This window comes from Hemiscyllium ocellatum, chromosome 36 (assembly GCF_020745735.1).
Source record: "Hemiscyllium ocellatum isolate sHemOce1 chromosome 36, sHemOce1.pat.X.cur, whole genome shotgun sequence".
Classification (NCBI taxonomy): Eukaryota; Metazoa; Chordata; class Chondrichthyes; order Orectolobiformes; family Hemiscylliidae; genus Hemiscyllium; species Hemiscyllium ocellatum.
In genome coordinates, this window is record NC_083436.1 from 17471430 (window position 1) to 17485579 (window position 14150).

The following is a 14150-nucleotide window of genomic DNA, read 5'->3' on the forward strand; positions in this document are numbered from 1 at the left end:
TTTTGTCCAAACCCTTATTACTCACAGTCTAGATTGCAGTCTAATTGGTCTATTCCACATACTGTAGACATACATCCACTGTCTAATACTGCATAATTAAAATGCTCTGCTGTTTGGGATAATTCATGGGGTAATAATACTTTATTGATTTATAGATGTCACATCTACTAACATGCAGCGAGAAGTTTGGTTTTGCATGCCAATACAATGTTAGAGCTACAGGTAAGGTGCAGAGAGAGAGAGATCAGAATTAATATGTGATAGGTCTGTTCAAAAGTCTGATAACAATGAGGAAGAAGCTTGTTCTTGAATCTATTCATATATGTATTCCAACTTTTATATCTTCTGCCTGTTGGAGAATAGTGGAAGAGAGTATAACCAGGGTTGGAGGGATCTTTGATTTTGTTTGTTGCTTTTCCAACGCAGCGGGAAGTATATGGTTTGCGTGATGGACTGGGTGTGCTCATGACTCTCTGTAGTTTCTTACAGTCTTGGGAAGACCAGATGCCACACCACACTGTGATGCATCCACATAGGATGCTTTCGATAATGTATCATTAAAATTTGATAAGAATACTTTTGGACATGCCAAACTTCTTTAGCCTCTGGAGGAAGTAGAGATGCTGTTGTGCTTTCTTAACCATTGCGTTGATGTGAGAAGACCAGGAGAGATTGTTGGTGATCATCACTCCTGGAAATTGACACGCTCAACCATCTCCACTTCAGTATCATTGATGGAGACAGGTCCGTGCCCTCCACTTCACTTCCTGAAGTCAATGACAGATCCTTTGTTTTTCTGTTGTTGATGGAGAGCTTGTTATCGTTATACCATGCTGCAAAGAACTCAATCTTTTCCTGGTATTCTGTCTCATCATTGCTTCAGATCCGACCAACAACAGTGGAGTTGTCAGCAAACCTGTAAATGGCGTTGGGTCAAACTTTGGCTACACAGTTGTGAGTTTACAAAGCCTACAGTAGGGGGCAGACTAAGCATCCTTATAGGCACCTGTATTGAGGATTATGGTGGGAGATGTGTTATCCCCTGTCATTGCTGATTGTGGTCTATGGGTCAGGAAGGCAAGGATCCAGTTATAGAGGGGGGAGCCAAGACCTATGTCTTAGAATTTAGAGATGAGTTTTTTTTTGGAATTATGGTGTTGTAGGCAGAGCTGTAGTCAATAAGTAGAAGGCTGACTTAGGTATCCTTGTTATTCAGCTATTCCAGGGATGTTGTAGGGCCAGAGAGATGGTGTCTGCTGTGGACCTGTTGTGTTGGGAGGTTAATTGCAAAATATCAGGCAATTTTGTGGGCTGGACTTGACATGAGCCATGACTAACCTCTCAAAGCACTTCACAATGATGGAGGTCAGGTGCACTAGGCATTAGTCATTGAGGCACACTGCATGATTTTTCTTTGGCACTAGGATAACAGTGGTCTTCTTGAAGCATGTAGGGTGTTCAGATCATAGTAAGGAGAGGTTAAAGATATCTGTGAATACTCCCGCCAGCTGGTCTACAGAGGATCTGAGTGCTTGGCTGGGGACTCCATCCGGGCCAATCACTTTCCATGGGTTCATCTCATGAAGACCGATCCAATGTCTACAGCAGTGACCATAGGTGCAGGTGTATCTGAGGGTAGGTAACATTGTTTCACTGAGATTCTGTTCAAAGAAAGCATAGAATGAATTGAGCTTGTCGGATTGGGATGTACTGTTGCCCATGATTTCTACTCAACTTCTCTTTGTAGCCCATCAGTTGTGTAAGCCTTGTCACAAACAACCAATGTCCGTGTCGTTGGTCTGGGTCTGAAGCTTAGTTTGGTATTGCCTCTTGGTGTCTTTGATGGTCTTACAAAGTTCGTACATGGATTTCCTGTATAAGGTAGGTTTGCCCCACGTCAGACCAGGACTTCAGTAGGGAGTGGATCTCCTGGTTCATCCATGCGTTCTGGTTGGGGAGTATTCAGATGGTATGCAGTCTTCTACGCACTTACTAATGAAGTCTCTAACAGTAGTTTAAGTTGCTTGCTGAGTTCTTGAATATGGACCAGTCCACTGACTGTAAGCAGTCCAATTGAAGCTTTTTTGTTGGCTCATTGCAATATTGCATTACTTTCTATACTGGGTTCTCATGCTTCAACTTCTGGGAGGAGGAGCACAACATTGTGATTTTACAAAATGTAGATGGGGGCTGGAGCAGTAAGTATCTTTGATGGTTGTATTGCAATGGTGAAGGACATTCGGGCCTCTGGTTGGACAGGACATGTGTTGGTGGTATTTTGGCAGTAAGTTCTTGAGGTTGGTCTGGTTGAAATCACCAGCTACAATGGACTAGGCCTTGGGGTGTTCTGTTCCAAGACTGTTTGCAGTGTTGTACACTTCGTCAAGTGCACTTTTCACTTCTGCATGGAATGGGATGTAAACTATTATCAGGGTGGATAGAGGTAAACTTATTCAGCAGGTAGTAGGGATGGAACTTTACTGTAAGATATCCTAGGTCCAGGGAGCAGTAACTTGCTAGGGTCACCACATCTGAGCACCAGGATGTTGATTAGGAGGCAGATCCCACTGCCCCTTGCAATGCCCAAGGACGCTGACGGGTCCTTTCAGTGAACTGAGAAGCCCTAAGGTTGTAAGGCACAGTCAGGTGTAGCAGGAGTGAGCCATGTCTCTGTAGGACAGAGCACAGAGCATTCTCTCAATTCCTTTTGAGTCCAGCTTTAAGTTCATCCATTTTGTTCTCAATGGCTTGGATGCTTACCAGGACTATACTGGGGGGACACAAATCCCAAAGTTCTAGTCTCACCTGAAGTCCAACGTATCCCCCACATTTCCTGGTTGAATGGCTGCTCTCAGTCAATCCTGGGTGTCTATGAAGGAAATCTGCTGCTCTGAGAGGTAAGAGTTCCCAAATTGGTCCTGTGTACAAATCACGGTCTTGAGAGTTCCGACGGGTCAGCAAGATAAGTAGATGTCCAATGGGGTCCTGGGCACTCGTCTCATTCATGAGCACTCTGGGGCGTTTTGCAGTCAGTCTGGTAGGGCCTCCGATGTCAGGTCACCGTGTTGTTGGGTCTTCTCCCCACCCTGGTTGGGTTCCAGTTCTGGGTTTTCGCAAGAAGGCCGGGTTTGTGGGAAGCCAGAAGGCCCTTAGTATGCCTGAGCTTGCAGTTCCAGCATCAGTAGTCGAGCCTCATCAGTGGTAGAATCTTTAAACTTGAAAATAGATTTAAGAGAACATTTTTAGTAATTCTGATAGACAAGGAATTGATGTTTCTCTTATTCTAAATCCTAAATTCTCTTTGCTTCTTCAAATTATCAATAGCAATTCTGCCCTCATTTATCTCAGTCATATTTCTCTATTTATACTGTCCTCTGTGATCCATATCAAGGCGGTTTCACCAATTTAACATTGTGCCCTTCATTGAGTCATATTGTAATGATGCTGCTCTTTTGACAGGGTTATTCTGTCCTTGTGTTTTTTTCAAGAGGGGTAGTAAATGGCGAGGGTCCGATATGTCTGGTTTGTGTGGGCTTTAGGGCCAATTTGATTATAGCTAACAGATATTGCCTCAGGTAAAAGGCTTCCACTTTTTAAAAAAAACACTTGTACAATGAAACGAAGAGTGGCCAGTTTTCCCAGCTCAGCTTTTCTCCGGTTTGTTTTTCTTTTTAGCAAGCTGTTTTGTTTGTAGCTGCTTGTCATGTTTAACCAGGAACACAGAGAAGCTGCTGGACCCAAAGAGACAGCTCTAAGCTGATCCTTTCTCTCTCTAACATCTCTCCTGTAAGAACCTGTGTTTGATTTTACCTTTTTTGCCAAGGGGGTGTTTATGGAGATGTTGCCAAGTATTTGGAGCAGCATCATTAAGTTGTGATAGTGTTTACCGAGGTATTCAATTAAGTTACATTATTCTATATTCTGTTCTCTTTTGTTCGTGTATAAATAAATTGTTTTGTTTAAAAGCAAGTGGTTAGGCCAGCTGCATTACTTTTGGTTCATACACTTTGCCTGCTTAAAACAACTAGAAAAGTTAGGTCTGGGCTACCTTCTTGAACTGTTTTGAGGGGGTCTGGCCTGGCCCATAACAATATCAGCAATCATTTCCTTTGTGCTCCTCATTCTGCTGGAAAGGAATGTTATCCTAAGGATTTTTTTTAGAGTTTCTGACATTTGTTCCAATGCTGTATGTTTATCTGGAAATTTAACTCCTGTCAAAACTAAACTCTCTCCATATTTGATACTTTGGTAGTCTGATAGCTTAAATGCCAGCACAGATTAGGGAATTTCCAAATGAAATTTCATCAGTCTTTCTAAATATGTTACAATCTGACCATGCCTCAGGACAGTTTTAAATTTTATCCATTAAAGTTAACAATCTGTCCAAACCATCATCTGTCTTCATATCATCAGGATCTTCTTTGTCCAGCAGAAAAGTCATGTCAAATTTTGGTACACTGAGTCTGTAAAATATATGCAATCCTGTAAATAATAATTCTTCCAAGTTTTCCTTCCTATTGTAGACAGGGGTAATACAACTTTGTGATTGTCACAGATGAACTTGCCTCCCTTCCATTGTATCGATGAGTTATGGAAGCAACCTCGTAACCTTGGGTCAAAATCACAGGTTCAAGGTTAAGCAGAGAAGGCTAGTGAATTTTTAAAAACCATATGAACTTTTTAAAAATGTATTCATCTTGTGTGATGTGCATGTTGCTGGTTGGCCAGCGTTTATTGTCTGTTCCTAGTTGCCCTTGAGAAAGTGGTAGTGAGCTGCTGCCTTGAACCGCTGTAGTCCATCTGCTGTGGGTTGATCCACAATGCCATTAGAGAGGAAAATCCAGGATTTTGACCCAGTAACAGTGAAGGAATGGCAATATATTTCCAAGTCAGGATGGTGAGTGCTTTCAAGGGGACATTCAATCCGCACTTGTCCTTCTAGATGGAAGTGCCCATGGCTTTAGAAGGTGCTGTCCAAGGATCCTTGGCAAATTTCAGCAGTGCTTATTATAGATAGTACACACTGCTGCTACTGAGCGTTGCTGTTGGAGGGAGTGGATGCTTGTGGATGTAGTGCTAATTGAGTGGGCTGCTTTGTCCTGGATGGTGTCACGCTTCTTGAGTGTTATTGGGGCTGCACTCATCCAAGCAAGTGGGGAGTATTCCAACACACTCCGGACTTGTGCCTTGTAGATGGTAGACAGGTTTTGAGGAATCAGGAAGTGAGTTAGTTACTCATCGCAGTATTCCTAGCCTCTGACCTGTTCTTGCAACCACTGCATTTATGTAGAGAGTCCAGGTGAGTTTCTGGTCAATGATAACCTTTAGGATGTTGACAATGGGAGATTCAGTGATGGTAATACCATTGAATGCCAAGGGGCAGTGGTTAGATTGTCTCTTCTTCATGATGGTCATAACCTGGCATTTATATGGCACGAATATAACTTGCCACTTGTCATCCCAAGCCTGAATATTGTCCAGATCTTGTTGCATTTGGAATATGGACTGCTTCAGTATTTGAGGAGTTGCGAATGGTGCTGAACATTGTGCAATCATGGACAAACATCCCCATTTCTGACCTTATGATGGAGGGACTCCGGTCGTTGATAAAGCAGCTCAAGATGGTTGGGCCGAGGACACTATCCTGAATAACACCTGCAGAGATGACTTGGAGCTGAGATGACTGACCTCCAATGACCATCGTCCTTTGTGTCAGGTATGACTCCAACCACCAGAGAGTTTGTTACCAATACCCATCGATTCCAGTTTTGCTTGGGCTCCTTGGTGCCACACTTGTTCGAATGCAGCCTTGATGTCAAGGGCTGTCATTCTCACTTTACCTCTGGACATCAGCTTCTTTATCCATGTTTAGACCAAAGCTGTAATGAGGTCCGGAGGTGAGTGGCTCTGGAGGAACCCAAACTGGGTGTCACTGAGCAGGTTCTGCTTGACAGCACTGTTGATGACACCTTCTATCACTTTACTAATGATCGAGAGTAGGCTGGTAATTGGTGGGTTGGATTTGTCCAGCTTTTTAATGTACTGGATATACCTGGGAAATTTTCTACATTGTCAGGTAAATACCAGTATTGTAACTGTCCTAGAACAGCTTAGCTACAGGAGCAGCATTTTCTGGTAGAGAACTATTGCTGGAATGTTGTCAGTAGCCTTTGCGTATCCAGTGTCTCCAACCATTTCTTGATATCAATGGAGTGAATCGAATTGACTGAAGACTGGTATCTGTAATGCTGGCAACCATTGGAGGAGGCCGAGATGGATCATCCACTCTGCACTTCTGGCTGAAGATTGCTGTGAAAGATATTTGTGGAGAATCCTCCTCTAAGTGGTTTAATCGTCCACCACCATTTATCGCAGGACTGCAGAACTTAGATCTGATCCACTGGCTGTTGAATCACTTAGCTCTATCACTTGTTGCATGTGCTGTTTAGAGACAAAAAAGCTGCAGATGCTGGAATCCAAAGTAGACAGGCAGGAAGCTAGAAGAACATCGTAGATCAGGCAGCATCAGGAGGTGAAGAAGTCCTGAAGGGTTGTCCTCCTACACTGTCTATTAAACCAGGGTTGATTCCTTGGATTGATGGTAATGGCCGAGTGGGGAATGTGCCAGGCTAAGAGGTTACAAATTGTGCTGGAGTATAATTCTGCTGCTATTAATGGCCCACAGCACCTCATGGATCCCAGACTTGAGTTGTTAGATCTGATCAAAGTCAGTCCCATTTAGCATGGGGATAGTACCACACAGCACGATGGACATTATTCTCAATGTGAAGGTGGGACTTCGTTTTGACAAGGACTGTGCGGTGGTCACTCTTTTTGATACTGTCATGGACAGATGCATCTGCAGCTGGCAGATTGCTAATGAGGTCAGTCTGGAGATAGTTAAAAATCACACAACACCAGGTTATCATCCAACAGGCTTATTTAGAAGTAACCTGATGAAGGAGCAGTGCTCTGAAAGCTAGTACTTCCAAATGTACCTATTGGGTGAGAACCTAGTGTTGTGTGATTTTTTTTTAACTTTGTCCACCCCAGTCCAATATTGGCACCTCCACAACTTGGAGGTAGTGTGGACTGCAGATGCTGGAAAGTCAGAATCAATAAAATGTGGTGTTGGATAAAACACAGTAGGTCAAGCAGCATCAGAGGAGCAGGGGATCAACATTTCAGGTTAGAACCTTTCATCAGGACTGGGAGGGGGAAAGGGGCTGAGAAATAAGTAGAGGGAGGGGTCTGGGGCTGGACCTCTGGAGGAGAGGTAGGTGAAATGATGATAGGTGGATGCAGGTAAGAGGTGATTATGAATGGTCATTGGGAAGGTTGGAGTGGATAGATGAGAAGGAAGATGGACAGGTTAGGTCAGGTCAAGGGGGCAGGGCAGAGAGGGGATGGCTGGACCTGAGATGAGGTGGGGGGTGGGGAGATTTGGAAGCTGGTGAATTCTATGTTAAGGCCGTATGGTTATAAGCTCATGAGGTGGAAGGGGAGGTGTTTTTCCTCCAGTTTACATGTGGCCTTATTTTGACCATGGAGGAGGCCCAGGATGACATATCTTTGGGGGAGTGGGAGGGGGAGTTGAAATGGCTGGCAACTGGAAGATTGGGTTGATTGGAGCCTACAGACCATAGATGTTTCCTGCTTGCTGGTTCCCTTATCAAACCTGCCGCAGACCCACTCCAGCAGCTATGTCCTTTAGGATCCAACCAGCTCGATCTGCAGTACTGCTGCCAAGTCAGTCTTGATGAAGGACATTGAAGTCCCCCGCCCAGAGTACATTTTGTGCCTTGCCATCCTCAGTGCTTCCTCTAAATGTTGTTCAACATGGAGGAGTACTGATTCATCAGCTGAGGAATGGCGGTATGTGGTAATCAGCAAGAGTTTCTTGGTTCTTGTTTAACCTGAAGTCACAAGACTTCATGGGGGTCCGGAGTCAATGTTGAGGACTCCCAGAGAACTCCCCCCCCCCAAAAGTATACCACTGTGGCACCACCTCTGCTGGGTCTATTCTGCCAGTAAGACAGGACATATCCAAGGATGGTGATGGTGATGTCTGGGATATTGTTAGGTATGATTCTGAGAATGAGAGTTCCACTGTTTTGAATACTTTTAGTGGTATGCCAGCAGCTCCAGGAGACATACTTCAGCAATTTACTTAAAGGAATGTGTTGACTTCAGCTTGAGACTGATTGAGGGCCTCGTTCAGAATGTGATGCTACGGAAGTGATTCAAAAGCTTCATTGCCATTCTGTAGTCTCTTGTACCAGGGATTGAAGAAGGGCTTATGCCCGAAACATCGAATCTCTGTTCCTTGGATGCTGCCTGACCTGCTGCGCTTTTCCAGCAACACATTTTCAGCTCTGATCTCCAGCATCTGCATTCCTCACTTTCTCTTGTACTAGGGATTGTTAAAGTGCTCCAGCAAATGAGAGAGAAATCTCATGTCTGTTTGTTCACAGCTGATTGCCATCTGCTCAGAGAACATGTATTATTATCTAGTGGGTTTTGGGGAGCATAATCAAGTTGGACACTTTCATGGACACCATTTAGGTCATACATTTTCAACAATTTCCTGAGATTCTGCTGTCTTGTCACATGCTCAGCTGTTTATTTCTCTGAGTTTGGCCTGCATCATGTGCTTTGGTAGATGATTTCTAGCTTTTCTTGCTGGCAATCTTTTCTTAGTTTTGTAAAACCAGTGTGCATTGTGTACATCATCTAGCAGCTTGGCTATAACTCAGTCATCTTTGAACAATCTGCTTCACAAGGAGCTCAGATACAGTGTTGTGTGTGACAGGCAACTGACTCCTTCACTGCAGATAGCATCAGATGTCATGCATTTGTGAATGATGGCAATGATTACAGCAGCCAAAGCATTGAACTTTAAAGTAGACAACAAGAGGCCAAAAGATCTTAGTTAGATTATGCTAGGGCCTGGTCTGCACATGTCCTTCTACATACAAGTAGATCAATGATGATTCACACATCTTTGGAGAGAAAGGTTCTTTTGTACAACAGATTTTCAAAGGGGCTTACTGTCTTTCAAGGCTGGGAGATGTACAATGTGGAGTTCATATGGCCATTCTCCCTCATAGCATAATAGTTTGCTGTGTAAAATGCAGCATCTTTCAAGTTTAACACAAATTGTAAGATGTTTGAGCACTTCAGGGCAACTTAGTGGTCTACATGCACTCTGAAACCTTGTGGGTAATCTGATTTTGGAAGTAGCTGGATCAGGATTGCTCTTAACATGCTGTCTATCATGAGAGACTTCAACGTGCAAAACTCAGATATCTTATGCTTACTGAAGCTTCATAGCTACTTAACCTTACTTGTAATGTTAATGGACTTCCTCATAAACTTTTGTTTTGTTTTCCTCCAGCTTTCAATAAGGATTCATATTCTAATAGTTAGATTCCTAAAAGTGGCTTTGCCTGAAGGTATCAAGTGTACAATCAGAATAATAATGAAATATTTATTCAACAATAGAAAAGGTCAAAAACTGCAAAAATAACGATCCACACATTATTTTCACTCAGCAGGGGCTGCATGCCAAAAGAGTAGAGAAGGACATGGGAGGTATAAAATGTGGGGAAATAGATGGCGATATCTTGAAAAATGTCCATATTACAGAGGCGGTGGTACTGGATGTCTTGAAATGCATAAAAGTGGATAAATCCCCAGGGCCTGATCAGGTGTAGCCTAGGACTCTGTGGGAAGCTAGGGAGGTGATAGCTCTTCCTGAGATATTTGTGTCATCGATAGTTACAGGTGAGGTGCCGGAAGACTAGAGGTTGGCTAACGTGGTGCCACTATTTAAGAAAAGTGGTAAAGAAAAGCCAGGGAACTACAGACCGGTCAGCCTGACATCAGTGGTAGGCAGGTTGTTGGAGAAAATCCTGAGGGACAGAATTTACAAATATTTGGAAAGGCAAGGACTGATTAGGGATAGTCAGCATGACTTTGTGCATGGAAGGTCATGTCCCATGAATGTGATTGAGTTTTTTGAAGACGTACAAAGAGGATTGATGAGGGCAGAGCAGTAGACATGATCTATATAGACTTCAGTCAGGTATTCATGGTTAGCAAGGTTACATCTCATGGAATATAGGGAGAATTGGCCATTTGGATACAGAATTGGCTCAAAGGTAGGTGGTGGTAGAGGGTTGCTTTTCATACTGGAGGTCTGTGACCAGCGGTGTACCACAAGGATCGGTGCTTTTCCTCATTTATGCAAATTATTTGGATGTGAATGTGGGGGTATAGTTAGTAAGTTTGCAGATGACACCAAAATTGGAGATGTAGTGGACAGTGAAGAAGGTTACCTCAGATTACAATAGGCTCTTGATCAGATGGGCCAATGGGTTGAGGAGTGGCAGATGTAATTTAATTAAGATAAATGTCAGGTGCTGCATTTTGGGAAAGCAAATCAGAGTAGGAATTATACACTTTGTGGTATGATCCTAGGTAGTGTTGCTGAACAAAGAGACCTTGAAGTGCAGGTTCATAGCTCCTTGAAAGTAGAATCACAGGTAGGTAGGATAGTGGAGAAGGCATTTGGTATGCTTTCCTTTATTGGTCAAAGCATCGAGTATATGAGTTGGGAGGTCATGTTGCGGCTGTACAGGACATCGGTTAGGCTGTTTTTGGAATATTGTGAAAGATTCAGAAGAATATTCAGAAGAATGCTGTGAAATTTGAAAGGGTTCAGAAATGATTTACCAGGATGTTTCCAAGGTTGGAGGATTTGAGCTATAGGGAGAGGCTAAACAGGCTGGGGCTATTTTCCCTGGAGCATTGGAGGCTGAGGGGTGAGCTTATACAAGTTTATAAAATCATGAGGGGCATGGATAGGGTAAATAGACAAAGTTTTTATTCCCCTAGGGTGGGGTAGTCCAGAACTAGAGAGCATAAGTTCAGGGTGAAAGGGAAAGATATAAAAGGGACCTAAGGGGCAGCCTTTTCATGCAGATAACTGAATTGAATTGAATTTATTGTCACATGTACCAAGGCACAGTGAAATGCTTTTTCCTACCAGCAACACAGACAGATCACAGTAAAGTAGCATAAATAAGTAAGTAAATAATAGCTAAACAGTAGCAAAAACAAAAACACAAGTACAGATGAATGTTAAGAGTTTGTGAGTCTATTCAGTATTCTAATAGTAGGGTAGAAACTGTTTCAAAACAGGCTTGTGTGTGTGTGTGTGTGTGTGTGTGTGTGTGTTCAGGCTTCCGTATCTGCTCCCAGATGGTAGAAAAACATTGCCAGGATCAAGAGCCTATTGTAATCTGAGGTAACCTTCTTCACAGTCCACTACATCTCCAATTTTGGTGTCATCCCCAGGATGGGATGGGATGGATCATTGAGAATGCTGGTTGCCTTTCCTTGACAGCTGGCTTGGTAGATGGGATTCTATAGATGGGAGATTGGCCTTTGGTGAACTTGGCCCGGACAATCACAATCTCTGTAACCGTCTCAAATCTTAAATGGTACAGTTGCCATACCAGGTAGTGATACATCCAGACAGAATGCTCTCATTGGCGCACCTATAAAAGTTGGCAAGGGTATTCGCCGTCATGCCAAATTTCCTCAGCGACCTGAGGAAGAAGAGACACTGTTGGGCCTTTGTAGCCAGTGCATCCACATGAAGAGTCCAAGAAAGCTTATTGTGGATGACCACTCCCAGGAGCTTGACACTCTCCACTTATTCCACCTCTGTGCTGTCAATATGTAGAGGGGCAGGAGTAACATCCGCCAAAAGTCAATAATGAATACCTTGGTTTTGCCAGCATTGAGAGCCAGATTGTTCTCAGTGCATCATTTTTCCAGGTCTTCCACCTCCCGTCTGTAGTCTGTTTCATCACCATCTGAGATTTGACCGACTATGGTGGTGCCATCAGTGGACTTATAAATGGCATTAGTCTGGTATTTGGTGACGCAGTCATGGGTATACAGTGAGTACAGGAGGGGGCTGAATACACACCCCGAGGGGGCTCCACTGTTCAGTGTTAGTGAGAATGAAATATTGTCCCCAATCTTCATTGATAGTGACCTGTGTGTCAGGACACTGAGGATCCAGTTGCAGAGGGTGGTCCGTGTATGGAATGAGCTGCCAGAGGAAGTGGTGGAGGCTGGTACAATTACAGCATTTAAAAGGCTGTATGGATGGATATATGAACAGGAAGGATTTAGAGGGATATGGGCCAAGTGCTGGCAAATGGAACTAGATTAGGTTAGGATATCTGGTCCGTATGGACAAGTTGAGCCAAAGGGTCTGTTTCCGTGCTATATCTATCTATGACTCTATTAAAGCAAGTCCCAACCCGGCTTATTCAGTGTGGATTTGGGTTTCAATAAGGTTCTTCCAGGCTTCTCGTATTCATTGCTCCATAATGCTGTCTTGGGTGTCCCTCCGGTCAATGTCCTGATCTTCATCTTCATCATCAGGAGATTGACATTGATCCCCCATTTCTTCCTCAACAAGGAAGTCAACTGCAGTTGTAGAGCACAGGGTGCCACAATAATGCAGCACAGCCTTTCTGGGCTGAAAAGCAAGGGCCTAATCCAGGAAATAAAACCTTATCTTAAGGAAGCTTATGGTCTGGAGTGGGCAGCATTTAATTTGCATTTTATGTGATTCTGAAGGTTTCATAAAGGTGTCAGCAGCCATATTTGGAAGGGGAAGTCCTGATTTCTGAGCAGACCTTGGAAGGAGGCAGCACATAAGCATTGTGGCAGCTCTCTGAATAAAATCTCAAGACAGTGGTAATCTTAATAACCACCAGACTAGGATTAGCTATTATTTAAGAACATAGTCCAATAGGTAATGCATTTTACTTATGAGGTCTTAATCCACAGAGCCATATTTTTCTGAGAATTGTAGAAAATTACAGTGAGAATTGTAGATATAGCAATTGCAATATTTTACTCTGCTTCCTTGGAGGAGCTTCTCACTCTGGAGTCTATGTGGCACATGCTGGACATCATTGTTCTTACTGAGCTTGATGATGACATTGTAACTGATCTGCTCTTCAACAAGTCTTCATATTTGAAGCAGTGCATCAATAACTGCAGCCAGAGTCAGGTTTTCTTTCCCTTTATTCACTCATAGGATGTGGACATCACTGGCAAAGCCAGTATTTGTTACCTATCCCTATCTGTCCAGTGAAGAGTCACATTGTTGTGGATCTGGAGTCACATGCATGTCAGATTAGGTAAGGACAGAGGTTTCCTTCCCCAAAAGGACACTAGACAACCAGATGGGTTTTTCCCAACACTTGACAATGATGATATAGTTACCATTAAGCACCCAATTCCATATTTTTATTGAATTCAAATTCCACCATCTGCCATGGAGGGATTTGAACACAAGCCCCCAGACATTTACTAGCTCTCTAGATTAACAGTCTAAAGATGGCCTAGTAGCAAGGGGTAAGAACCTGTGAAAGGCATCCCACCCAACAAAAACACATCCTTGCATACTTAAAGTTTTTAGAGTTGCCACATTGAAACACTACCTTCCATTGACAGCTAAACACTGTTTCAAATATGCTAAGCCCAGGTGACAAATCTAAGTCAATAATTACATTTGCAGAGTAACATTATAAGGAGGCAACTAGTGCAAACACAATCAGAAGTCACACAACACCAGTTTATACTCCAACAGGTTTATTTGAATTCACAAGGTTATGAAGCACTGCTCCTTCAGCAGATGAAGTGAAGAAAAACACAGGCACAGAATATATAGGCAGAGAGATCAAAATATCAAAGAAATGGTGAGTGGTTTGTCAACAGGCTGAATAACAAGTCTCTGCAGGTGATCAAAAGTGTCAGACAGTGTGATAAAATGTCACCAGCTGAATAGCAAGTGAAGCCTATTATCCAGTTAATTGTGGCAGACAGATAATTACAAAAATAAAACTGAAATGGTACTTGCAACCAAACTAAATGGCAGAAATAAGTCTAACCAAAGTAACAAATAATCCAAAACTGTACAAACTAATTAAGGTAGAGAGATCATAACAAATTACCAATTTGATAGTGTCAATACAGGACAGTTAGGAAGATTTTACAATACAGAACAGTTTGGTGGGGTTACATGTAGCGCGACATGAACCCAAGATCATGGTTGA

The 14150-nt window shown here is 43.1% G+C and overlaps 1 protein-coding gene across 2 annotated transcripts in view; it reads right to left on the bottom strand.

Annotated features, from left to right (window-relative positions):
- Positions 1-225: 225 nt before the first annotated feature.
- Positions 226-14150, bottom strand: part of LOC132833351 (interleukin-15-like) — a 95913-nt gene continuing 81988 nt past the window's right edge. For both annotated transcript variants that reach the window (XM_060851547.1, XM_060851546.1), the window contains exon 9: positions 226-3215. The gene's annotated coding sequence lies outside the window, so the exon portion shown is untranslated. The remainder of the gene's footprint in view (positions 3216-14150) is intronic.